This window comes from Lissotriton helveticus, chromosome 5_1, assembly GCF_964261635.1.
Source record: "Lissotriton helveticus chromosome 5_1, aLisHel1.1, whole genome shotgun sequence".
Lineage (NCBI taxonomy): Eukaryota > Metazoa > Chordata > Amphibia > Caudata > Salamandridae > Lissotriton > Lissotriton helveticus.
In genome coordinates this window covers 1,934,938,403-1,934,965,124 of record NC_136065.1, presented here as the reverse complement: position 1 = coordinate 1,934,965,124, position 26,722 = coordinate 1,934,938,403, and the positions used below count along the sequence as shown (strand labels likewise).

At 43.3% G+C, this 26,722-nt stretch overlaps 1 long non-coding RNA gene across 44 annotated transcripts in view; it reads left to right on the top strand.

Moving 5' to 3' along the window:
- Positions 1–26,722, top strand: part of LOC144756055 (uncharacterized) — a 1,542,626-nt gene that overhangs the window by 707,927 nt on the left and 807,977 nt on the right. The window contains exon 3 of one of the 44 annotated variants that reach the window (XR_013595058.1): positions 1,724–1,803. The exons of the other annotated variants lie outside the window; for them this stretch is intronic. This is a non-coding gene — a long non-coding RNA (uncharacterized LOC144756055). Of the gene's footprint in view, positions 1–1,723; positions 1,804–26,722 lie in introns of those variants that run through there. 44 annotated transcript variants of the gene reach the window in all.

Sequence of the window (26,722 nt, the reverse complement as noted above, 5' to 3'; positions counted from 1 at the left end):
TGTACTTCACAGGAATGTTGAGCATAATGGCGCTCAAATGAGACCATGTAAAATGAGCAAGGTTGCTGGTCTAGACTTTTTTAATTGACATGGAATAGGGTACTTGTATTTTGCACTATAAGTTAAGGTCTAGATCACTAGGACTCTATGGTCCAGTGGAAGGCTAGAGTAGCCGAAACGCGTAGGCCGTCCGTTTTTTTTGATGAGCTATATCCTGCACATGGTGTGTGAATAATAAAAAGTTTGAAAGACTTATATGCTGCTGTGCTGTGACTTCTGCCGATAAAGTGAGGGGCGAGGAGAATCCAGGAATATATATATATATATATATATATATATATATATATATATATATATATATAACCAGGTCTCTGCTTGAATCGGTTCTGACCACAGGAATCACGGACCACCACGCAGCATTACGAGTGTCACAGGTAAGTTTATTATCCTTTTTACAGGTTTTCTTTGGCACGACGCGTTTCGGGCAGGAGCTGCCCTTGATCACATAGCGAACATGCATTAATGGTCACCTTTAAATAACAAAACAATCTTTTCTCATTCGTGGAATCACCACGTGAACCAATCATAAATAGTGAAGAAATACTATGGAAAAATGTGCTCTATGTCGACTGGGTTAAAGCACTATTTATCTGTGACTGAAACGCAAATTAAGGCACATCAAAGCATACCAAAAAATTATTATATATGCCAGTAACTATTTACATTATTTCCGCATGAATGCGTGGAATTGTGCAAATGAGCAAGCAGCAATAAATTACATCATAATAAAGCACTTTCTGCACACATTATTAGACATAAATAACATATTAACTTGCATAAATATGTTAAAATCACTGTAATAAAACCCAGTATAAAAATCTCCATATATAAAAAATATCTATATGATAATAAATAAACATTTCTATGTTACATGTGCAAAAATATACGCGGGTTTGTGTGCAAATATTGCTGTTTAATTGTGCAAAGTGGTTTCCCTGCATGAATGCAGAACCCATAGTGCAAATGATGCTGCCTCCCTGAGGTCTATTCTAGATGTTACTGTGGTATTGTATGTGCAACTGCTGTCATCCCTAAATAAAGTGCTAGGATAATTTGTGGGTTTCGGATCAGCCCTGCTTCCGGGATTAACCAACTTCTCTTCAATTATCCATATATCTCAACAACCCTAGTCTGAAAAGTGCTGAGTGTTAATAGTGCAAAAAATAGTGCTAAACAGGTGATGTTAAAGACGTGAGTGAATGTAATAAAATAGCAGCTAATATTATCAACCTTCATTTTAAACTGATGTTCATAATTTATAGGTTCATCACTGTAATTTACTGTAATACCCATGCACAGACATAGTTGCGTAGTTATGTATAAAAAATGGAATATACTACAGAAAGGTGTGTATATCCACTCTGTCGTTAAGGCCATTCGGAGACTTGCTGTTCAGATTTAGAATGTATCTTGTTTCTAATTGTCTCAATGCTTTATCTCTATCCCCGCCTCTTTTCTGTACCGGTGCCATGTCAATAACAAAGTAGGATAAACAGTTAACATCTCTGTTATGACTGGTCTTAAAATGTCTGGCTACCGGGTAGGCGGGGTCGCAGTTGATGATGGCACGGATGTGTTATAGTATATATATATATATATATCCAACAAAAAAAGTGCCACAGCCTGGTTTCTGGATAAGGTAACTTTATTTCTATTGGTGCAGGCAGTCGGATCACTGACATAATATCGACGGACAGAATATCGACTAGCAAAAATATCGATGACAAAATATCGACAGACAGAATATCGAGTTTGTATCTACAAACAGGTAAGTACAAAAATATCGAGTACAAAATATCGTTTACAAAAATATAGTTTATAAAAATATTATTAAAAACAGTGTTAAATTAAATTAATAGTAAAAATTAATTACTAAAATATACTTAAACATACTTAAATTAACTTATAATAATGAAATAATTAATGAAAGTTATAAAAAAAATGTTTACAATCATATTTGTTAAAACACATATATATAGTAACATAATATAATTAAATAATATACAATATTATTACTGTACGATAGCAGAACTGTAAAAAATACTATTCCCACTCCAGTGAGTGCAACAGTAGGGAAAGCGTTGGATAGAGCTGGGGTAACAATGACTATTCTCACTCCAAAGAGTGCAACAGTAGGGAAAGCGTTGGATAGCGTAGGGGTTAAAATTACTATTCCCACTCCAGTGGGTGCAACAGTAGGGAAAGCGTTGGATAGCGTAGGGGTAAAAAATTACTATTCCCACTCCAGTGGGTGCAACAGTAGGGAAAGCGTTGGATAGCGTAGGGGTAACATTAACTATTACAACTCCAAAGAGTGCAACAGTAGGGAAAACGTTGGATAGCGTAGGGGTAAAAATTACTATTCCCCTCCAGTGGGTGCAACAGTAGGGAAAGCGTTGGATAGCGTAGGGGTAAAAATTACTATTCCAACTCCAAAGAGTGCAACAGTAGGGAAAGCGTTGGATAGCGTAGGGGTAAAAATTACTATTCCCACTCCAAAGAGTGCAACAGGAGGGAAAGCGTTGGATAGCGTAGGGGTAAAAATTACTATTCCCACTCCAGTGAGTGCAACAGTAGGGAAAGTGTTGGATAGCGTAGGGGTAAAAATTACTATTCCCACTCCAGTGGGTGCAACAGTAGGGAAAGCGTTGGATAGCGTAGGGGTAAAAATTACTATTCCAACTCCAAAGAGTGCAACAGTAGGGAAATGTTGGATAGCGTAGGGGTAAAAATTACTATTCCCACTCCAAATAGTGCAACAGTAGGGAAAGCGCTGGATAGCATAGGGGTTAAAATTACTATTCCTACTCCAGTGAGTGCAACAGTAGGGAAAGCGTTGGATAGCGTAGGGGTTCAAATTACTATTCCCACTCCAGTGAGTGCAACAGTAGGGAAAGTGTTGGATAGCGTATAAGTTAGAATTACTATTCCCACTCCAGTGAGTGCAACAGTAGGGAAAGCGTTGGATAGCGTAGGGGTAAAAATTACTATTCCCACTCCACAGAGTGCAATAGTAGGGAAATTAAATACTTCATATATTATTTCAATAAATATAAATTAATATCTATAAAAAATTTATTAAAAGTAATTACCAATTTAATATAATATAATAATTAATCAATTAAAATTACAAATTAAAATTAATTATTACTATTATTTACCTATTAATACAAATTAATTACAAATTAACAATTAATAATGTAACATTTAAAAATTAATTAACAATTAACAAAAAAAGTGCCGGAGGAGGAGCCTAGCTCGCGGCCGTGATGGTCGCCCTTTAGCTCGGCTCCCGCAGCCCTCCGTCCTGATTGACGATCCTGTCTTCTATCCTGTCCGAGGACGACACATCTTTTGGGGCATTGAAACATAACGGCTTGTTTGTACTTACCATCCGACCCCGGGGTCTCGGTGTGCAGTGGCTCCGGAGTTGTGGCCTCCGAGGGATCGGGGCCTCTGCGAGACTTGGACCGGGACCTGGCTGGCGGGATCCGACGGCTCTCGGCCCCGGCCGAGAGCGAGAACCAGTGTTGGGAGCCGATGTGCGAAGATCCCGGCGATCCTGACCCGGGCCTGCCCTGGTGGCCGCGCGGCCGACGTGGGTGACAGGCCCCGGGACCTGATTCTGTGAAGGGGTCTCCCTCCGCCGCTGCTTGGTCTGGCGGCCCTGGTCCTCGGGGCCCGGACTCCGCTTGTTTGGGGCACCGGGGCTGGTGCTGGCGGAGACCCGTTTTGGGCGGATATCCTTTTGGCATCGAGGCCGCCCTTGCTGGGACCCCCGGAGCTTGTAAAGTCCTACATTTGCGAATTGTTATTTCCGGGGGTCTTGGTGGGCGGCGATTGGGCTGATTCACGAAATGGCGGCCGACCCTCTGGAACGAGAATCACCCTGTGGCGGCGGGCCCGTGTTGCCTAATCGTGTGGGGAGCGGATCTGGTGGACGTGAGCTGACGGTCAGAGATGTCCTGGAAGCCCTGAGATCCCTACATGCTTCCCTGGCCCTGGGAGTCTCGGTGGGTCCGCCACGATCTGCCGCCATTTTGGGCGGCCATTTCTTCTTGTCGCCCTCTTGTCTCGATGACTTCATTGCCTCGCCCCCCTCGATTGACTTGAGTGTCTCCGCCACTGATCGAAGATCGTGTAGTGTGCCGGTGACTTTGGGGCGCCCTGCTTTTCATGGTTCAGACCCCGGGGACTTGGATGCTGTATTGCGACCATGTTCGACATTGTTGCCTGAAACTATTGGTGGACTGCCTCCTGTGCTTGCTTCGATGACTCTGCCTGTGTCTATAATTGGGACCACTTCGCCCGATCCAGTGGCGCAACTGAACTCCTGTTTTACACTGATCGTGCTGCGATTGTTGATGCATCTACACTTTCGGTTCGGACTATTGCTCCCTTGTGGATCTATCTACCCCCCACGTAGCTATGTTAGTCACCATTCCACTCGACTATATGCTGATTTCGTATTTAGTATGTGGTTTTATATTGCCATGTGGTGGGTGGGATTTGTCGCTCGAAAGGGTTGGGGGTGAAATGTACGACTTCTGTTTGATTCCCGGTATACGATTTAGTAGCATCATTGTTTTTAATCGTAGAAAGGTGGGTGGTCCCCTTCTCTTAATGTTTTATAGCGCGTGATGGGGTGTCGTCCTGGTCTGTTTTTGACTGTACTTTTCTGGTTGGGCGGAGGGCTGCGGCCGCCCGTTCGGATTATAGTTATTCTGCTCCCTCCCTCCTGTCCCTTTTTTTCTTCGCTTTTGTTGTTCTTTTTTGTCTCGTTCTTCTTTCTTACTCCTCGCTATATTTCGGGTTCTGGTTTAGGGCGACAGGCACGCTGTCTTTTTTTTTTTTTTTAAATTTCTTTTTTGTCCTCATATATGCCACCAGTAGATAAATGCTCTAAGTAGGCGCTCTTCAGGCCACTGACACAAACTAACGTTACCAGCCCTCTTGTTTGTGGATAGCCGATGAAGATTGCCCAGAGGTAAGGCTGTTACCCGTCCAACTTCCTCTCGTGTTGGTACTTGCTACAGAGGAAGGACAAGTCCACATACCTCTGGCATAATCATTGGACTATTTCTCACACCAGGCATTCAGGGCTGACCATAATTTAGCAGACTCATCTCCACCACATAAAATATCCAATTTACTCACCGCCATGACGTTTTTAAGGAAATCTGCAAATGTCGGGGGAAGCGCAGACTTCCACTCTTTACAGATCTCTCTTCGGGCGATCACTGTTACATAAAAGATAAACTGAGATATATTACTGTTAATATCGTAATCAGGTTGGAGACCAAAGAAAACCAGACTTAAAGTGTATGTAAGTGGAAGTGAGAGTACCTCTTCCAAAAACCCACAGACTTGTCCCCAAAAATTGTTTATATTTGGACATTCAAAAAACATATGTATGTCATCTGCCTCTTGTGTCTTACATCTGGGACAAGAATATTGAACTATGGACATCTTAGAAAGTTTCGCAGGTGACCAGTAAACCCTGTACAATGTATACAGATGATTCCTTCTTAAGTTGGAGGGTTTAATTATTTTTTGGGACATAGAGAAAGAATCTGCCCATAATGTAACAGAGTTATCCGAGATCTGAAGGATAGAGGGGTCCCATAACTTAGTAATCTCCGCCTCTTGATTATCCTTATTGCTTATAAAAATTTTGTACCATTGGGCAGTCTCCCCCTTTCTTATCGTTTTATTACCGATTAGGTCAAGGAGGTGGCACTCATCATCAGAATTCGAGGCATGACTTCCCCACCAGGCCGATAATTGATAGAACTTAAATCTCATGAGAGTTCCCCCAGTTAAGCCTACCAGCGTTTCCCATTTTAGTACTCTTGATGTATCAAGAAGGTCCCCCCATTTGAAGAGACCCGCCCTCTTTAACGGAAGTGCTAACTGATCTGTCAAACATTCCGGTGTACCAGGGGAATCCCATATCGGGGCATATGTATGATAATAATGTATGCCTAACATCCCTCTTATTTGTAGCCAGTTATGTAAAACAGCCTTCAAAAGCTTCAATCGGACCTTTTTAAAAAATTTTTGGTCTCCAAATTTAAACGTAAAGAAATCAGCCCCGTATGGGAGATCAGACAACATGGCTCGGAAGAGTATTCCATTAGAAGTGGAGTCTAATTTATTCGCTAGAAGTCTAAAATTTTTAAATTGAAAAGCATAGCAGTATAAAAGTAAATCTGGGAGAGCAAGGCCGCCTATTTTTAGTCCTCTCCTCAACTTCCTCCAGGCTATCCTGGGAGATTTTGTCGCCCAAATGAAGGAACCTATCCTACCCTGTAAGTTGAGAATGTCTTTCTTATTAAATGTTAAGGGAATGGAATTAAAAAGGAAAGTTACTTTTGGCAAGATAATCATTTTAACCAGGTTTACTCTACCATAAATATTTAAAGGCAAAGAGTTCCATCTGGTTAAAAGTTTCCTAACCTCTTTTATCACTACATCCCAACTAGTTTTAGGAATTTCATCCAGCTTATGATTGAGCTGTATGCCCAGGTATCTCATCTTAGTTTTAGCTTCTGGAATAGGGACTAAGGTATTCCAACACATAATATCGGTCTTTTCCTTATTAATGCCATACCCAGAGACGATACCAAACTCCTCAGCAAGTTGAAATAGTCTTGGAATTGCATCTGATGGATTTGAAGTATATAAAAGAAGATCATCTGCGTATAGAGCTGTCTTAATTATTAAATCTCCAATTTTAAAAGGGTAAATTATAGGATCCTGTCTTAGAAGACATACAAAGGGCTCGATATATATATCAAACAATAATGGAGATAAAGGACATCCTTGCCTCGTCCCTCTATGAATATTCAACCAATCTGACAGTCCACCGTTCACCAGGATCCTGGCTCTCGGGCCCCCATATAAAGTTCTAATTCCGTTAATGAAAGTTTCTGGGAAACCGAACTTCCTCATCGCTTTCCAAAGAAAAAGCCAATTCACTTGGTCGAATGCTTTGGCTGCGTCTATTGCGACGATAGCAAGAGGCTTCTTTTTCTCTATGGCGTAATCTATGGCAGCGATTACTTGAAATGTGAGCTCATTTAATTGACGGCCGGGAATAAATCCCCTCTGGTCGGGGTGGATAATAGATTTTATGACATTAGCCAGTCTGGTCGCTAAAATTCCAGAATATATTTTTAAATCAGAATTCAGGAGTGAGATGGGGCGATAAGATTCTATCTTTTCCGGATCTTTATTCGGTTTAGCTATTAGTGATATGGTAGCGTCCAACCATGAAGATGGTATTTGTTCTCCCTGTATGAAAATTCTATTGAATAATTTCTGAATTGGAACTAGAATTTCTTCAATATTTGCTTTATAAGTCTCTATCGGGAGACCATCGGGACCTGCAGCTTTATTCCTCGCCATCTTCTTTAGTTGGAGTCTAATCTCCCCTTCTGATATGTCCTTTACCAAAAGAGCCATGTCTGACTCTTTTAATTGCGGTAAGTCATCCCAGAGTGACAGACTCTCCAACTCATCCATTGAGCAGGTGATTTTTTCCGTATATAACTCCTGATAGAATGTTCTAGCTTCTTGCCTGATTTCATCATCTTCAACCAAAACGAGTCCAGACCCGCGTTGTATTAAAGTTTTGATGTTATTTCTGGTTCTCTCCGACCTAGCTTTCCACGCGAGCAGGGATCCACACTTCTCCCCATATTCAAAATTACGTAATTTACTAACTTCCCATTTATCCTTGAGTAATTTCTCGGTTCTTGATCTGAAGTTCAATTGTAATTCCACTAATTCTTTTTCCAATCTTGGTACGTTAATTCTATCATCCAAAGTGGCGGAGAGAAGCTGTTCTTCTTTTATTTTAATTAGCCTAAGCTCTTTAATATCCATTTCCTTATTAAGCTTCCTATTTAAGATCATCTGGGAGCTGTATATTCCTCTTAGATAAGATTTGAATGCATCCCAAACAATATTCTCAGGAGCTGTTTCATCGTTAAATTCAAAGAATTCTATGGATTTTTCTTTGATTTTAATATTAAATGCTTCATTTAAAAAAATAGTCCTATCCAATGTCCACCTATATTCGGGAGAGCTCCTCTGAATCTTAATATTTAGTTCAACCACTGAATGGTCAGATAGACCAATCGGAATATAAGAGATAGACTCAGTGGTTGATAAGAACGATTGGTCTATTAGAAAAAAATCTATTCTGGAGAACTGGTGGTATTTTTTGCTATAAAAAGAATATTGTTTTTTTGTGCCGTATTTAACTCTCCAGACATCTAACAATGTGTAGTCTTTCATAATATTCTTCAGGATCAGAAAAGATTTTGTTGGACAATTGTATCTAGATTTAGAGGTACGGTCTAATGTGGGATCTAATAACAGGTTAAAATCCCCCCCTAGCACAATAGGGATTGTATACTGAATCATATATTTTTCTAATCTCTGAAGAAAGACAGGATTATCCTCATTCGGACCATAATAAACCCCGCATAAGAATTTAACTGAACTTATTGACACCACTGCGGCTAACCACCTCCCTGACTGATCTGTGGCCCAATCATGCAGTATAATACCCTTATTGGCACAACATATTATTGCAACCCCTCTCGTTGTACCCGTTTGTTTTGAACAGAGAATCTCCTGTACCCAATTAAGTTTAATGAATATTTTTCTACATTCATCCGCTTCCAAATGTGTTTCCTGTAATAGGATAATGGAAGCTCCAGTGTTTTTTAAAAAGTGAGAAATGTTTAATTGTTTCTTACGACTCCCTAGCCCGTTCAGGTTCCATGAAAGAATTTTAGTAGATCTTGGCTGGGCCATCATTTAATCTTACTGTCCTTCTGTTATTAACTAAAGAAAAATAGTAGCCTGCTACAAGGTTTAAATTTTGAAATAAATGAAGATTTGTGACAAATGAGGACTTTTTTTTTTTCTGATTTTCTCCCCCATCCCCCTGAACCCTTACCCCCCTCCCGTTGAGGAACCCTTCCCTCCTGATTGGCGTAATTACGCCCTAGAAGGCCCTGCACCTCCTCTGCCCTACCTCTATATGTCAAAAAACAATGTCGGTCTCAAATTTCCCTTATAAGCTATGTATATACAAATATATTTTCCCCCCTTTTTTTTTTTTTTTTTTTTTTTTTTTTTTTTAATTTTTTTTTTTTTTTTTTTTTGGGTGTTTTTTTTTTTTTTTTTTTTTGTTTTTTCCCTCCCCCTCTTTTTTTTTTTTTTTTTTTTTTTTTTATTTTATTTTTTTTTTATAAATTTTTTTTTTTTTTTTTTTTTCCCTCCCAAGAACAAACACAAACACACTCCCCTTTACCATCCCTACTCCCATAGTATTCTATACTAATCTATACTAAATTAAGCTAGAGTGCCAGTTGGATCTCAATTCAGTTGCATTATCTACTCCTTCCTCTCCTTCATCTTAGCTAGCACCGCATCCGCTTCCTCCGGGAAATGACAAGTAAACATTTTATTATTCCACATTATTTTGAGGATGGCTGGAAATTTCATTTGTACTTGTGCCCCCATTGAACGCAATTCAGGCATTCTGGAGCCGAGCTCCCACTGTCTTTGGGCTGTTTTACTACCTATGTCCGATCTGACTTGGTAGGGGTTGGCTTGAAAATGCAGAGAAGAACGCGAGAGACATCTATTGAGAATAAGCTCCTTAACACTATAAGTTTGAAAATAGACTAGGATTTTCCTAGGCGCCTTCCGTTCTGGGTGTAGCCTGAACGGGTCCCTATGAACCCGCTGGATTTCCGCTTCCAGATTAATGTCTGGGCGATCCTTTAGGATATCATCCCGGAGGAGTTTGCACACAAAGCCCTTTATATCTTCTACTTCTGCGCCTTCCGGAATTTTAAGGATCCTCAAGTTATTGCGCCGACACTGAGTTTCCAATCTTTCTAAGTCCATAGTTAAAGTTCGATTCCGGGCTTTCAGGGCATCTATGCCTTTAGAATTCTCTTTGGAAGACTCTGTAAGAGATGTTACTTTCACTTCTAGATCGCTAGTCCTGGCGCTGATACCTTCGATTTTAGCCTCCAATAGATCAAATCTGTCATGCAGACCCCTCTGATTTTTTTCAGAGACCTCAAATCCAGCTAGTAAGTCAGTCTTGAGTGAATGCAGTAAGGAGCCCAGTCTATCATCTGTTAAGCCATTCCCCCCGGTGTCTCCCGCTGCCCCGCTCGACTGTGTGAAAAAGGTATCGTCTTCCAGACCGAATTGCAGGGATGCTGGAACATTCTTGGATGCGGATGCGGACGCGGATGCAGCAATCTGATTATCCTGCATGTCATCCGATGAAATTATCCCACTTTGTTCGAGAATTTGATTAGGTAGATGTTTTACTGCCTCTCCTGTAGTACCCTGTGGGTTAGCTGTCCCCAAAATCGCATACTTATTACTCAGGGGGAAAGTAGCAAGAAGAGGGGAATCAACTATAGCGTTTAGCTTGTTAACCGTTTCTCCTGTGGGATTCCCCGTTCCGTACAACCCTTTATCCATTCCCCCATCATTTATATCATCCCTGGTATTGACTGTTTTAGGGGCCACTGCTTGCTCCATGATCTTGAAGTAACTCGTTAAAGACGGAGTCCCTCTAGGCACCAAAGATTGCTTAGGTCTCCCCCTTTTTGCACCCCCCTTCTTATTTGTCTTTAACGGTGTAATGGGGATTGGCCCACTCCTTGCGCCTTCCACTAAATCCAAGGGGTTAAGAACCCCTTTCTTCTTGAGTTCTTGCCTGGAGCGCAGCTGGTAACGGTTCTTTACTAGACCCCCTTTCTTAGAGTCAACAGAGTCACCGGTAGCCCCCTTTGAGGTCGTGACACTGTCCGATACAGGGCTCCAAGCTGAACCCCCTGTGCTGCAAGTACTGCCTGATAATAGGGTTATCTTTTGCATCAAAGGAACAGCTCTTTCTGGCTCCATACGACCTGCAAGACCCGGGTTAGTAGAGTCTGTCCCAGGGTGAGCCCGCCATGAAAAAACGCCTGCTCGATACCAAAAAGCGGCCCTTGAGCGGAGCCATATACTATGGCAACTTACCCGCAACCAGGAGGCTTCCGTTACCTTCACCGCTTGATGAGAGTCTGCAATGAAACCTTTCTCGACCGTCCCCGTATACCGGCAGGTTTCCTCGCTGGGGATCCGATGCAGCTGCCTAGTGAGCCGCTCCTCCGTGTACCTTCGCTCGCACTCTCGCATCTCCAGGTCCCGCCCTGTACTACGCAGCGGTCCTAGTGCCTCTGTGTTTGATCCACATCCACGCCCGTGCCGCTGCCGCTGCAGAACTCGGGGATGAAAAGCGGAGAGAGAAAATTTCTCAAAAAGGGGAAAATAACATCTTCAATAGGTAATACCTTCCTTCTCACCGTTCAGTTTACAGCCATAATCCAATAGACCGACTTTAGGCTCGTTCTAGGGCATGTTGGAGCTGAGCCTCGCAGCAGCCGCTAGCCTGCCGCCGCCATGTTCCTCCTAGTCCTTGACAGGCACGCTGTCTGAAGGGTAGGCCATAGCCTTCTACAGGGGTGCAGGGTGGGACGGGTGGGTTGGGTACTATTTTTTGTTTGTCCTCTGGTTCTATGGCCCTTTTCTATCTCTTTTTCTTGAGGCCGCGTCTGTCCTGACCTCCTCTGGTGTGTTTCGGGTGGGGGGTGTGGCGTCGTTACTCCTCCTGATAGGTTTCGGCTGTCTTTCTCCCCGATTGCCATACCCCCACTTGGGCCGTTACTCCTTTTGTCTCCTGTCTTCCTGCCACGGGGGGCCGGGGTCGGCGTGTCTTCTTCCTTTCGTTTTTCTTATTTCTTTATTTCCCTTTTTATTGTCTTATTTTGTCTTCCCTCCGTTTTCCCTTCCCTTCCCCCTCCCCTTCCCTACCTCGCCCCCCCCCCTTTTTTCCTCTCGGTGTCCTAGAAGTTCTTATGACGAGCTGGGTTTGGTTTATTGTCTTTCCGATCTCTCTGTTCTGGCTTGGCAGTGTCCTGGGTGGCGGGCATGTTACGAGAAGAATGCTCAGGGGCTGATTGTGTCTCACATATCCTGATTTCTTGAATGCATTGTATTATCCCCCCCGATCTTCTGGCCCCATGCCCCCTTATTAATGTTGCAGTTGATTACGGGATATCAGATGCCTCCGTATTGAAAGTGCGCCTGTCATACGTCTTCTCCCCATATTATAAAATTAAGCCTTATTTACTCCTGTGTTTTAGCCCTTTGGTTCCCGAATTTTTCTCCCCCCTATTATATTGTACGGCCTCTGCTTTGTATTGATTGATTATGTGATTTTTGCCTGGTGACTCCTGATTGTTGTGTACATTGCGGCCGGCCGGCTGGGTTGTAGGCCTTGTCTTGTCTCTCCTTTCTGATGTCAATAAAGGTTTTAAAAAAAAGTGCCACAGCCCGGTGCTCATGGACATTGAGGGGCAATTACGAGCATTACAAGTGCACCAGTCTGTCCCTGATTTGCCGCACTTACCTGAAACAACAAAATCGAGTGAGCAGTAGAAACAACACCACTGTGAGTGCATGGACATTTGTGCTGCCACCATGGAGCATAATGGGATGTGTAGTTGGACAGTATCAGAGCACATCATTTACACCTGGGACACTGCACTTCAGAGGCTGTACCTTCGAGAAAGGCTTTTGGCCGAAACGCGTCAGGTGCCTCTACACGTGACTGCCTGCACCAATAGAAATAAAGTTACCTTATCGAGAAACCGGGCTGTGGCACTTTTTTTGTTGGATTGAAATTGCAGGAATCGCTGTCTCCTGCTTTGATCACGGCCGCTCTACATGGGTCGGGGGCCCCCGACGACAGCATTTTTTGGAAGGATGTAATATGAGGGGGGCTTGACCCGCTTGCCCCACTACAAGCCTGAGGATTACCGGCGAAGTTGTGGCAGGAGATGAGAAAGGGAGCTGAGTGAGGCTGATGCCTTTACTTGGCAGGTTCTGGACCCGGTGCTCATGGACATTGAGGGGCAATTACGAGCCTTACAAGTGCACCTGTCTGTCCCTGATTTGCCGCACTTACCTGAAACAACAAAATAGAGTGAGCAGTAGAAACAACACCACGGTGAGTGCATGGACATTTGTGCTGCCACCATGGAGCATTATGGGATGTGTAGTTGGGCAGTATCAGGGCACATCATTTACACCTGGGACACTGTACTTCAGAGGCTGTACCTTCGAGAAAGGCTATTGGCCGAAACGCGTCAGGTGCCTCTACACGTGACTGCCTGCACCAATAGAAATAAAGTTACCTTATCCAGAAACCGGGCTGTGGCACTTTTTTTGTTGGATTGAAATTGCAGGAATCGCTGTCTCCTGCTTTGATCACGGCCGCCCTGCATGGGTCGGGGGCCCCCTACGACAGCATTTTTTGGAAGGATATATATATATATATATATATATATATTCCGAATCCTGAACCTCGGCCTCGATCGCCAACGTTTCTCAGGTACAGACGACAAAATACGCATAGGATTTAAGATAAGGTGGTTTATTTCTCCATCGTCTCCAGCATGACGCGTTTCGGCTACATCACCGCAGCCTTGATCACATATATGCAGATGTGCACAGTGTAATATGGCAATTATAACCTTTATTAAATGTGGGCCTGTGACATGACTCATGAGCAGTTTAGAAATATTACTTTAACATGCATTAAAGAAAACAGATATTCACTGAAAAAACAAAGGTTAAAGTGATGTTATAGTTAGATGTTGAAATAAGATAAGAACCCATGTTAAGAAACAAAAAAAAACACTCAGTTTTACCAGTTATAATTTAGTAAACTCAACAAAAAATACCAGTGCACATCCTATTTTTAGTAACTATTATCCAATAGGCATCTAGCCACGTGAATCCGATGTATCAAGTATTCGTTTAGTCCACAATTGAGGCACACAATATTCATTAATATTCAATGTTCTTTTATTTATTCTTCTCTTGTCACAGCCAGCCGACGCGCGTTTCGCCCTCCCCGGGCTTTTTCAAGGCAAACACTTGTTCAGTTGAGCGATCTGTGTTCTCAGAATTTATTGTTACTCCCAAGGGAAACGCGGAAGGAAGCCACCTTTTCCGAGAACTTTACACACGCAATGGCGATGGAACTTATCAAGGCTCCAAGACATAACATTTGAATTCTGAATAATCGCATGGGGACGGAATATAAAACAAGAACACATACTCACAGCACCTTTACGTGTTGAAAACAAAAGGCCCGGAGGAACAACATCCTTAAGCTTTTAGTAACAATTAATTCTGAGAACACAGATCGCTCAACTGAACAAGTGTTTGCCTTGAAAAAGCCCGGGGAGGGCGAAACGCGCGTCGGCTGGCTGTGACAAGAGAAGAATAAATAAAAGAATATTGAATATTAATGAATATTGTGTGCCTCAATTGTGGACTAAATGAATACTTGATACATCGGATTCACGTGGCTAGATGCCTATTGGATAATAGTTACTAAAAATAGGATGTGCACTGGTATTTTTTGTTGAATGTATATGACACTCTGCCTTACCTTGAGTGGGTAGGGGGTCGTAGATTGGTGCTAAAGGTGGATGAGCACTATATCAGATTTGCACTCCAATAGAGTAATACCATTGATACCTATTAGACTGATAAAAAGAAGGGGATACTTTACTTCACGATGTGCTGATTGTCTTAAGCAAATCCGCCATTTATTTTTTGTGATAATTTAGTAAACTAACTGTAACTGGTGCCCCATCATGAACTGCTTATGACATCAAAGTTTACATCACCCATGACATTTTAAATTACATCTTTGATGATATCACTGATCACCATGACGCAACATTTTCTAACGATGTTGCTGCCAGCCAATCACATTGTTGCTATACCTTATCAGTCTCAGGAACCACCACACTAAAATGGCAGATGGAAGGAAAAGCTCCCACTGCTACTAAAAATCAAATATTTTTGAATTTTGAATTCGTAGTACCAGAAATCTCTAACTTTTAACCCATTCATGACCACCCCTCCCAACTTGAAAATTTCTCGATTATTAGTGAATTTATTTCATCCAAATTTTAAAAAAGCATGCATTCTGAGCAAAGTTCTGACTTTGTGCCAAATTTGGTGTAATTGCGCTCAGCCATTTTTTTTGTCGGGATAGCACCCTTTCCTGAGGGAATTAATTTGGGAATTCACATTTTTGGGACGCCCTTCCCCCTTTTTCTTTTGCTGACATACACACACGCACACATACACACATTTGCACCACCAGCACAATGTGACGGTTATACGCTCGGCTACCTGATCAAGGAATGTGCTGCTGTAAGGGAACCTCCATCCCACTTGAGTTAATAATAACTAACAGTATGAATTGAAAATGAGAAAAACAAGTGCACTCATCTAGTTTGAGTTCAAGTCATGGCTTTATTGGGCAAAAGCTCACCCATGCTTTTCAGCCTTGAAAAGGCCTTGTTCATGGAAAGAAGCCATATTGCTTAAGAAAAAAATACCATATGTTGTAGTTCCAAACTGCGGCATTATAGTTCAACAACTTTTGTATATTCATTAAGTTCAGTCAATTTCCCAATCTAAAAAAATAAACCAAATTCAAACTCAAACATATAGCAGAGCACAAACAAAAATTCTAAGTAAAAGTAAACATTTTTTTAAAAACGTTTCCTTTTATAAACGTTGAAGAAATACTATAATACTTTTATCTAATTTCAAAACTAATAAAGCTGTGCAGGATTAATTAATACATAAGTAATGCCGTTGTTGGACAACGTGAACATAGTATTATAAACAATAGTCATATGTAAACCTTAAAAACCTTAACAAATTATGTATGCGCTATTTTGCCATCAGGCTGAAATAAACCCATACACTTGATTAAAGTGTAAGGTGCAGTGCTTAGCATGGTTCACGGAAATAGTAAAAGTCATAAATGCAATATATTGTATATTCGGATAATGATGTTTGAATCCAGCCCTAATGACCATATCAAAGGCCATAATTCAATATCGAGCATAATAGAACATGATGGCATAGCTTTGTACCAGAACCAATCTAGCCTAGAAGTAAAAAAGTGCAAAACGGGTTGACAAATCTATGCTCCAACTGCTAAGACTGTGGCTCAAAATTAATGGTATATAAGGCTATAATTAGCTCTGCACCACTCCGAGCTGACAAGTTGCGCATTCCCTACTGCCAAAGAACCGTTTAATATCATTATCAGGCTAAAGTGCTCTCATGCCGCTTTTCAAGCCTGCTTTCCATTTTAAGAAAATTATCAATTATATTTATATCTAAAATACATAAAATATGGCACAAAATGTGCCAGGATTCTGTCAGTAATCTGCATCAGCAGCACAATTTGATACCAATAACCATGCCTTTCTGCTCACCTGGCAGGGCCATACTGTATTAGGGTGTAGAGTCTAAATCTTACATGTCACCAGACAATACACCACTTGCCTTTAATCGGACTAAAAGGCTTTCAGGTGCTCTCAATAAGATTGAATTTACATTGTTAACATCCTATTTGGCTACTATTCACTGATGAACGTGGCAGGATCCTTAAAATTAATTCTAATAATAATAGTAATAACAATAATAATGTTTATTAAGTGTGAAGTCAATAAAAACCATTAAACAAACATTTGTTCACTGCATATCATAAACATAAACCATTTGTTTACAACCACTCTAAAATGTAATCCTTGACTGTTTTGTCTAGTTGAAATTAACTCATCTAAACTAGAGGTTTTACTTACAATCAGGGAATGAGTTTTATGGGATATTTCCATCTGTTTTTTATGGGTCTTTATCCCACTCCATCTGAGGATATAAATAACTTGACACTGGCCATTGACAACACAATGCCTGGATAAACAGTTTGCAGAAGCGGCTAGCACCTGTTAACACCACTTTAAAACTATGTGGAATGTTGCGTTTTTCACAATCCCATCTAACACAGTAGTGAATGACTATTACGATGCTGCGGCTGTCCCGCCATGCACATTAGGATGCGCCCGCCACACTGGCGGGCACATCCTGTGCCTTTTCCATTGCGGGTGGATATGCTGGCTGCAGACCCACCCGCAAAGGAAAAGACTGTACACAGCACTGCCATGCATGTAGTGCATGGCAATGAGGGGGGTACCATAGTGTCATGTCGCGATATCAATGAGCCACAAGTAGCAGTGATACCTAGCTGGGTATTACTGTCCCCCTGGGCACCGATTCGTGCTGCGTGACCAGCTCTAAATGTTCAATCCGAAGTTAAAGTTCAAATTGATTACAATGATGCATCTTCAAAAAATGTTTTGTTATCCATAATTCATTTGGTACGCGTTACATATTGTTCGTCTCTCATTGAAAAGAACCGTGTGAACATTAGGACTATCTAAAGGTAACGTTGAATGGCTTTCACTGAGTATTTGCTTCACGAGGATATTGCTGTTAACTTCTCTGGCGGGTGTCCGCCGTCTTTATGTTTACTATTAAGTCGCCGCTGATGTTCTAACCTCGTAACTAATGATATCGTTTCAACCTCGCTCATGCGCGCTGGCCTTTCTGATTAAACAACTGGTGAGATGCTGCTCAAACGCCGTATCTACAAACAATGCTGGCATCTTAATTGCAAAGCGGCTTACGCGCTCTCTATTTAGAGCCCCCCGGTCTTTAAGATTCAAAACGCTCACCTCGGCGTGTGTTACGCCCTGCTCGATAGTTCAAACGACTCGCTACCTCTCATCTCTTCCGGTAAGCGTTGAGAGAAGTTCACACCTGCGCACTGATATTGCCTCAGCGATTTTTTGCTTGCACTATAACTTTATTGTTCACTAAGTTAATGCGAGGGTTACCTGTTCGATCCCCCCTGGTGCCCGCTTCCACCCGTGATTGGTACTGCCTAAAGCAGGTGCCCTATTTACAATGGTTAAATTTAACTTTTAAATAGATAATTTAAACTAGGACATGTGTATTTATAAGTAACATAAAAACTCAGTCCGTTCATTGAGTCCGCCTGGTTTCAGGCTGCAGAGATTATATATCCAATAATTCTCCTGTTTTAGTAAGCTGGTTTTATTGGAAGATCCTTCTCTTTTGGGCAATATTTCCAAAACGCACACTTTTAATTGGCTGACGTTATGCTGCTTCTGGGTGAAATGTTCTGCAATGCTGGTCTTCAAGGATTTCAACCTTATGTTGCTTTTGTGCTCATTTATACGTGTTTTCAATTTTCTTTCGGTGTGTCCTACATAGACATCTCCACATGGGCACTTTATCATGTAAATTAAGTTAGTAGAATCACATGTCACATTCACTTTTAATGATATGGGATGCCCCTTTTGAGGATGTGTTATGATGGATCCTTTTATAATGTTGTTGCATGTATTGCAGTTATAACAAGGCACTGTGCCCCGAAAGGTGATTTTACTGGTTTCTTCGCTTCTTGGTTTAAGGAAATCTGCGACGTTTTTTGCGCGGGTGTGTGCAAATATGGGTTCCTGTGCGAATATGCCTTGGAAATCAGGTTCCAGCTTTAACATCGGCCAATGTTGTTTGATGATGTGCTTAAATTGTGTGCTAACTGTGGAGAATTTACTCACGCATGTGATGCGGTTACTGGATTTTTTCTCACTCCTTTTGAGGAGGTCTCACCTTGGTTTTGATTGAGCTCGGGTTAGTGCCGTTTGAGTGACCTCCTGTGGGTATCCTCTATCACTGAATCTCTTTGCCATGTTGTTTAGTTGTTCTTTGCATTGTGTAGCCTCTGAAACCACTCTCTTGACCCGTAACATTTGAGAATATGGCAGATGTTTCTTGAGGGCTGGAGGATGGTGACTGTTATATTGTAATAAATTGTTTCTATCCGTGCTTTTGCGGTACAGATTGGTAGAACATTTATTTGTTTGTTTGGTGATCTCTACATCTAAGTATTGTATGCATGTTTCGTCAATATTCCATGTAAATCCTATTTGGTCCAACCTAGTATCCAAAAATTTTATTTGTTCTTCCAAAGAGTCTTTGGTGCCCCTCCAAATGGCAAAGATATCATCTATGAATCTTAAATACATGACTATGTGGTGGTTCCAGATAAGGTTTTGGTAGACGTATTCTTCCTCGAATGCTGCCATGAACAGGTTAGCATACGCCGGTGCGGCGCAATTTCCCATTGACGTACCATTCTTTTGGATATACCATTTATTTTCATGTTCAAAGTAACTATGTAGCAGAGTGAACTGCATAAGTTCTAGTAAAAAGACTTGTAATTCTTGTTGGTACTCGCTATCCAAAAGCGCTCCTTCTATGTCTTCCAGCCCTTGTTGGTGAGGTATCGAAGTGTAAAGGGCTTTTACGTCAATAGATACCATGACCATGTTTTCTTCGGGTCGGATGGTAGATAGTTTTAGTAGGAAATCTGTGGTGTCTTTCAGATATGATCGAGTTTTTGACACTAATGGCTGAAGGTATCTGTCCAGATATTTACCCACTGGTTCGTGGATGCTTTGTTTGGTGGAGACGATCGGTCTACAATCAATGAGGACAGACAATTGTATTATGTGGTAAGGAGCTTTATTCTCTGCTTCCTTCGGCGCCCTGGTCCCTACTCTATCTGCCCTTTCCTTCCCAGTCTCCTCCTCTTCCCTTGACCCACTAACTCCGCCCACCCAGCTACTAGACTGCTCACAATATCACATCTCCCCCTTTGTTAACAAAACAAAACATGACTGACTTGGTCATAGTTCTTCAATTAGCCATCGTGGCCGTTGAATGTCTTGCTGAGGTCGGACGGACACACCTCCAACTTCAGAATCATCTCATACTTGATTGTCCTGTCTCTGGACTACTGCAGCCGGTTCAGGCCTTTCACTCTTCTCACTCTCCGATTGTCCACTCGTCCTCTGGAGAGACTCTCTCAGGGCAGGAGTATACATTTGAAAGTGCGACGCATCTCTGGTGAGACATCTGCTTCCCGATGCCGCCGTCACCATGGTGCCTTTCTGATGAGCGATAGTCGAAACGTCCGCCCTGAAACGAGACACGTCTCCATTTCCTTGGTGTCGTTTCATCTTGCCTTGCTGAGAATCTCCTTGATTGCAGGAGTGCATCCTTTTGAAACTGCGAAATGTATCATGTGTTATCCTTTTTCCCAATTCGTGGTGGTTTCCGATAAGTTTCTGGATCATCCATTCATCTTCAGTTTCCGAGGCGATCACGAGTGCCCCTGTTGAGGTGGCTGTGAAAGGCTCATCGTGGTAGTGACAGTTTATTTTCCTTTGTGACTCTGATGCGATAGATGCTCTATGTTCTTCATGAGTGTGTGCTGATCTGGTTCTCTTCCCAGCACCCGCATATCGTTTTATTTCTCTTTGTCTTGTCTGGTGGAGGGCAGCACTGTCCTCCTGTCCAACGTCATGCATCCCGGACTGGGATGCCTTATTTGAAATGACAATTCTGGTTCGGTTCAGGGACTCATTCGCTGCCTCTGGTTGGCCCACCCATTCTCGCTCACGTCTGGGACTGGGGAACCCTTTGACGATTTGAGAAGGTGTACGTTCTGTTCTCATCTGAGGAGGACCTGTCTCTGTCAACACGTGAGGTTTCCTTCGTAGAGTGACTGGATAGTCTTTTGTTATCCAGTGTGTGACATCTGTTATCTCTGTCTTCGTTCGGTAAGTCCTTCTAGTCAACCTCACTGATCACTTGAGGGGTGACGGTATATACTTTATGTCGTGATATCCCTGCGACTGACATGACAGGTTGGCTTGTGTGGTGATGGAATGTTCAGGAACGTTGGTGTGAGGTAGCTTGCTCTCGACGGGAAGAATGTCCTTCGGTTGTATGAGGCGTTCGGGTGTTTGATGCCGTGGTCGTTGGAGGGACCCGACCCCGTCGACTCAAAGGATCGGACAGACATGCAGTCGGAATCAGAGGAGTCTTGTGTTGGTCCCCAGGATCGGACAGACATGTCTCCGGAGTGAGAGGAGTCAGGTGTCAATTGTCTTTGAGAATGTTCCTTGTAGAATGGCTTGACTGGTAAATCTCTGACATGAGTAGGCCATGACAAATTACTCTTCGCGTCGGAGTTGTTTTTGGGATACTTCTCCGAGTATCTTTCTCGAAGTATCTGCGGTGTCATTTCACTGGAGAGGTTGTTTGACACCCATGTGTTGGTTTCTCGTGTTTGATCCCCGGGTATTTCATCTCTGCCTCTCTCATGTGCTGTTAATGACCTATTCTCAGTTTCCCCGTTATCTCGGATGTCATGGATGCGAGAATCCGCCCAGCTTCTGCGCTTGGCTTCTTCTTCCCCTTTGTTTTGTGCACTGACATCTGCGCAGCGGGTGTGATGTGTTCTCCAGCTTGATGTTTCTTCGTAATCATCTCCAGCAATTGGCAAACAGTGAGGTGCTCGGGCGTGGTCATGTATCAACTTCCGGTGATGACATGACTGGTTCAATCTCTTATAGTTTGTCTTTCTTGCCTGCTTGGTGGGCAGGCTGCCGTCTTGTCCATGGATGCGATCTGTCCCACTTGACACTTCATCATCTTCAGAGTATTTTGTGCCATACTTTGAATGACTCCTTAAGGTTGAATAACTCCCCGAGGTTGTGTCAGTGACACTATCACAGTCCTGGATTATCTCATTCATTTGTGTTGTTGACTCGGAGTATTCTCTGTCATTTTGTCTCTCCCGCCGTCTTCTCTTCAATCTACCTTCATCCTTCATCTTTCTGGTTTTGTTTGTTTCGGTGACTTTATTCTCAAACATAAGGGATGTCTCTTTCCTGGTATCTTTGGTTCTTGCAATGGTGTGCAATTCTTCTGATACGTATCCTGCTTTGATCCGCACTCCAACATCAGCTTTCCTGATGATTTCTTTTAACGACCAATGCCCTTGAAGGATCTTGTGTTTCGTGTTATAGTCTGAACAGCCTTCGATTATCCGAAGCCGAACTGCTTCCTCATTTGTAAATGTGTTGAACTGGCAACCCTTCTACCAGACTTTGCAGCCGGGTGATGAAGCTTGGCAATGGTTCTCCTGGTTCCTGCCGTGCTGTGTTGAAAGCGATGCGTTCATGATCCACGTCGTCCTTTGTGTCGAAATGAGCGCGTAGCGTCTCTTTGAGTTTTCCATATGTCTCTGTGTCTTTTGTTGAAAATGTTCTGATTAAGCGTCGGCCTTCGTGACCTGCAAGCTAACGTAGCAATAGTAGACGTTTTCCGTCCCTTCGCTCACCGGTTGTTTCAAGAAAATCATCCAGTGATTCCAGCCACCTGTTCCATTGGTGACCCAAACTCTGATTGTTGGTCTGCGTCACTGGGGGTGGTATTTCAATGCAGGGCTTAGATGCATGTGTTTCTTCTCTCACCAACATGATGGTGGAATGTGGTGGCATGACAATGTCACAGGACTGTTCCCTTTGCTCCCTATCTTCTTCACAGGACTGTTCCCTTTGCTTCCTATCTATTGCTGCCGACCCTCCTTGGCCGATAGACTTTGTTTGGTCGTTTCCTTTGATTTTGGTAAGATGCACCGCTCCCAGGTGACAATTGTATATTGTCCGCCCCTGGCACGACTGTCTCGGTATGCTTCAGTGAGTTAAGCTTGGATCTCATGAGGTCAACTGGCCACCATTCAGCTGCACCATGCGCGACTCGTGTCTCTGCAAATTCCCGCTTTCTTTGGAGTTGCGTGCTAACTGCAGATAGTCGGTGGGGCTGTCGCAACGATATGTGGCAACATGGACATCTTCTTCTTGCGTTTTGTTCCAGACTAGTGCAGGTTTTTGTTCCAGACTAGTGCAGCTTCTTCGACATTCATCTCCTCATGCCTCTGGATCATTTGATTTCTTGGCTTCTGGTACTGTCTTCTGCAGTTCTGCCCTCTTCGGGGTCTTCTGTACTCCTGCCCTCTTCGGGGTCTTCAGCAATTCTGCCCTCAGGGTCTTCTGCAGGACTGCCCTCTTCCGGGTCTTCTGCACTTCTGCCCTCTTCGGGGTCTTCAGCAATTCTGCCCTCTTCGGGGTCTTTACTTCTGCCCTCTTCGGGGTCTTCTGCAGGAATGCCCTCTTCCGGGTCTTCTGCACTTCTGCCCTCTTCGGGGTCTTCAGCACTGCCCTCTTCGGGGTCTTCGCTTCTTGCATTTGTCAAGGCTTGTTTCCTTCACGTTTGTCAATGTTCACTCATTTGCCTTTGCCAGTGCTTGGTTCCGTACACTTGCCACTGATTGTTCCTTTTAGATTTGCCAATGCTTGTCCTTGCTGTATACTTACATTTATCACTGCTTGTTTTCTTGTTCACCTTCTGCATTCACTCGTGCTTGTTTGTTATTTCCTTGGCTCAACCAATGCTTCTTGGATTTCTCTTCTTGTCTTTATCAATGCTTGTTTGCTAATTCACTCTGGTGTTTGCTTGGGTTTGTCTTTGCCAATACTTGTTTCGTGATTATTAATGCTTGTTTTGCAGTTATCAATGTTTGTTTTTGCACTCACCAATGCTTGTTTTGCAACTGTCAATGCTTGTTTTATTTTTTCCTTGCAGTTATCAATGCTTGTTTTGCAGTTATCAGTGCTTGTTTTGGATTTAGTCTTGGGATGCCTGACTTCAAAATGGCCGCTCATGTATTTGACAGGGATGTCCTTCAGGAATGCCTGACTTCAAGATGGCCGCCAAACGGAACCTCTCATTCTCCACGAGGTTTAGCTGCATTCATTCTTCCGAGTCACTCGGTTCCATCCAGCACTCACCGACTGCTACTTCCACGGGCAGCAGGGTTTTCTCTGCACTTCCCACGTTCCTTGGCCACCACAACCATTCAGGTAGGCTCAGGGGTATGCTCCCGACTCGTTCCATTGCAAGCGTGCCGTTTTTCACGCATCGGGGGTGAGCCCCGATTTCAGCGATATCAGCTTTTCTTTCCGCGCTTCTTCACACGCTCTCCACTCTTCCGAGCGTCACGGCAGAATCGGGGTGGGCTCCCGACCTCCTCTTTTATCACACAGCTCGTTGTGCACCGGGGATGCGCTCCAGTTTCTTTTTTGGCGCGAAACTAGCGCTCAGTTTAAATTACATACAGCACTCGGCCACACTGATTCAGCGGAGCAGGTAATTACCGCTAGCCTCGAGCTGCAAGCGGCGGCTTCGTTGGGGCACACGTGTCTCACAGACAATTCTCTCTCCTCGTGATGCCCAGGGACCAGACGCTTTTTCTGGGGTTCTGTGGGAGGTTGGCTACTCCATCCCACCCTCGTCGCCAGTTGTCATGTCGCGATATCAATGAGGACAGACAATTGTATTATGTGGTAAGGAGCTTTATTCTCTGCTTCCTTCGGCGCCCTGGTCCCTACTCTATCTGCCCTTTCCTTCCCAGTCTCCTCCTCTTCCCTTGACCCACTAACTCCGCCCACCCAGCTACTAGACTGCTCACAATATCACACATAGGTACCCCACATGTGCACCCCCTAATCCCCCTTCACCCTGGGGGCCCGCAACGGGCCCCCAAAGCAAAGGCCATTGACCCCCTACTTTGTAATATGGATGGCGGAGAGGTGGAGAGGTGTGGCGCTGCAGCCAGGGCGACTGACTCTGGAATCTGGGGATCACGGTTCGATTCCCGGCACCGGCGGCAGATTAGCCCAGCACTATGTGACTCTGGGCAATAGCTTGCTTAATCTTCCCGACGGCCCCCAGCTCCTGGAGACACTTACGGGTGATTGTTCGCACTTATGCGGGCACTTTTTGCCGGTCGACGAGTGGCGGACGGTCTTTCCGGACCTATCATAATACAGCGGGGGGGTCTTTGAAGTGTGGATGGCGGGTGGATCGCCCCTGCCGAGCCGACGGTGACTAGCGCTGGCCCGGCGGGGGCGATCCGCCTGCCATCCTAATGGGCCGCTGAGTGTATAGAATTGATTGGGGCTGGTCAGTTGGGCGTAGCTTGGTTCCAGTGGCACAGTCAGCACTGGAACCACGTTTTTGTGTAGCCTCTTGCCACATAGGGTGGTACATCAGAGGCCCTAAAGCTGATGAGAGGAATGCATGCAATAAGTCCAAACTCTGGAAATTGCTTGGTGTAGCATTCCAACCCATTTTTCATTTGCCCACCATGCGACCTTAGTTTGGTCCCAGACATATGCAAATCAATTATGACCCTTCTCCAATAGGAACAGTCCTGCCAAAACTGCCAGGCCAGGTCCAACTTGAACCGAAATTCAAGCAACCCAAGACCTGTGCTTACTGTGCCACTGAAATCAAGCTGAACCTGACTGAAGATCCTCATTCATGGCAAAACCAGTCCTAGATTGTTTATGTTCCTGTTCGGGGAAAACCTGGCCTGGCTATTCAGTCTTGAGTGCTCATATTGTAGCAGGGTCAATGCTGATTTGGATAAGGCTGGGTCCAAACTGAAGTGGAATGGTGGGCAAAAGAACAAATGCTGCTTTGAGCGATTGCCAGTGGTTAGACTTATTGCAAGCATTCCTCCTATCACCTTATGTGTCTTTGCCCTGCTTTAATATTAGCTATAAGATCTGAAAATTACTGTAAGACACCTGGAACATAGAAGTCATAAAAGCCTCTGCCTAAGGTGTTGGCCAATAATTAAGATGGGATATTTTTAAATGACAATATATTCCTAGAATAAAAATATTTTAGGCAGAGTATATGTATCCAAGAAAGGGCAATATACACTGGGCTGGAGACGTAAGGACATTTTGGGCATCAGATTCGATGCACATGTAATATTCGGGTGCATTTTATAAGTAACAGTTTGGGTAACAGTTTGATAGGTCATTTAAACAAACTGAAATTGTTTTAAGCAAGAAATTAGGAACACTTAAAGGATACATGAAACTATGCTTGGATGCTATTCTAGGGGAATCTAAATTGTCAGGGAATAGACCAAAAGAAAATAAGAGATTGGTAAACACGGGTAATAAAGAAAACAGTTGATTGTTTATACATTAATACATCAAATACGAACCCAAAATGTAGCAAATTCCTCACATTGTTTAATTGGAAGTATCAGTATTTTGAAAAGGAAATTGAAAAGTTAAGACAAAATAAGGAATTAGTGACCAATGCAAATTGGCAAGAGAAGCTCCGACAAACAAAAGCAGAATATTCCACTTTAATAAACAAACAGAAGTTATTGTAATATAAGGCAAATTGAGATTTTTTTCAGCAGTACTAGATACAAGGATGCAAAAAGTTTGAAAATTGTTCCAGAAAGGGACCGACAAGGATAGTAGTGCACCAAGCTCTATGGTCCCCTAAGGGATGTACGTCGTTACAACGCATGCTTTTACAACGCATGCCTTTACGATGCAACTTTTACAACGCAAGTCGTTACAACGACTTGCGTTGGGGGGCGCTGGATAGTGAATAGTTTAATTTACTATTCCAACTCCAGTCCCCGTGGATAGTAGGGAAGGTGTTGGATAGCAAATTAAAACTATTCCCTATCCTAGAGCGCCCCCCAGCGCAAGTCGTTGTAATGACTTGCGTTGTAATGGTTGCGTCGTAAAGGTACTGCGGTGTAAAAGTTGCGTTGTAAACGCTGTTCCCCCCCCTAGGATGTACTGGTAGACATGTATCAGCTATATATGCAATCAAAATGCCGTCCAGAATCCACATTCCGTTTCAC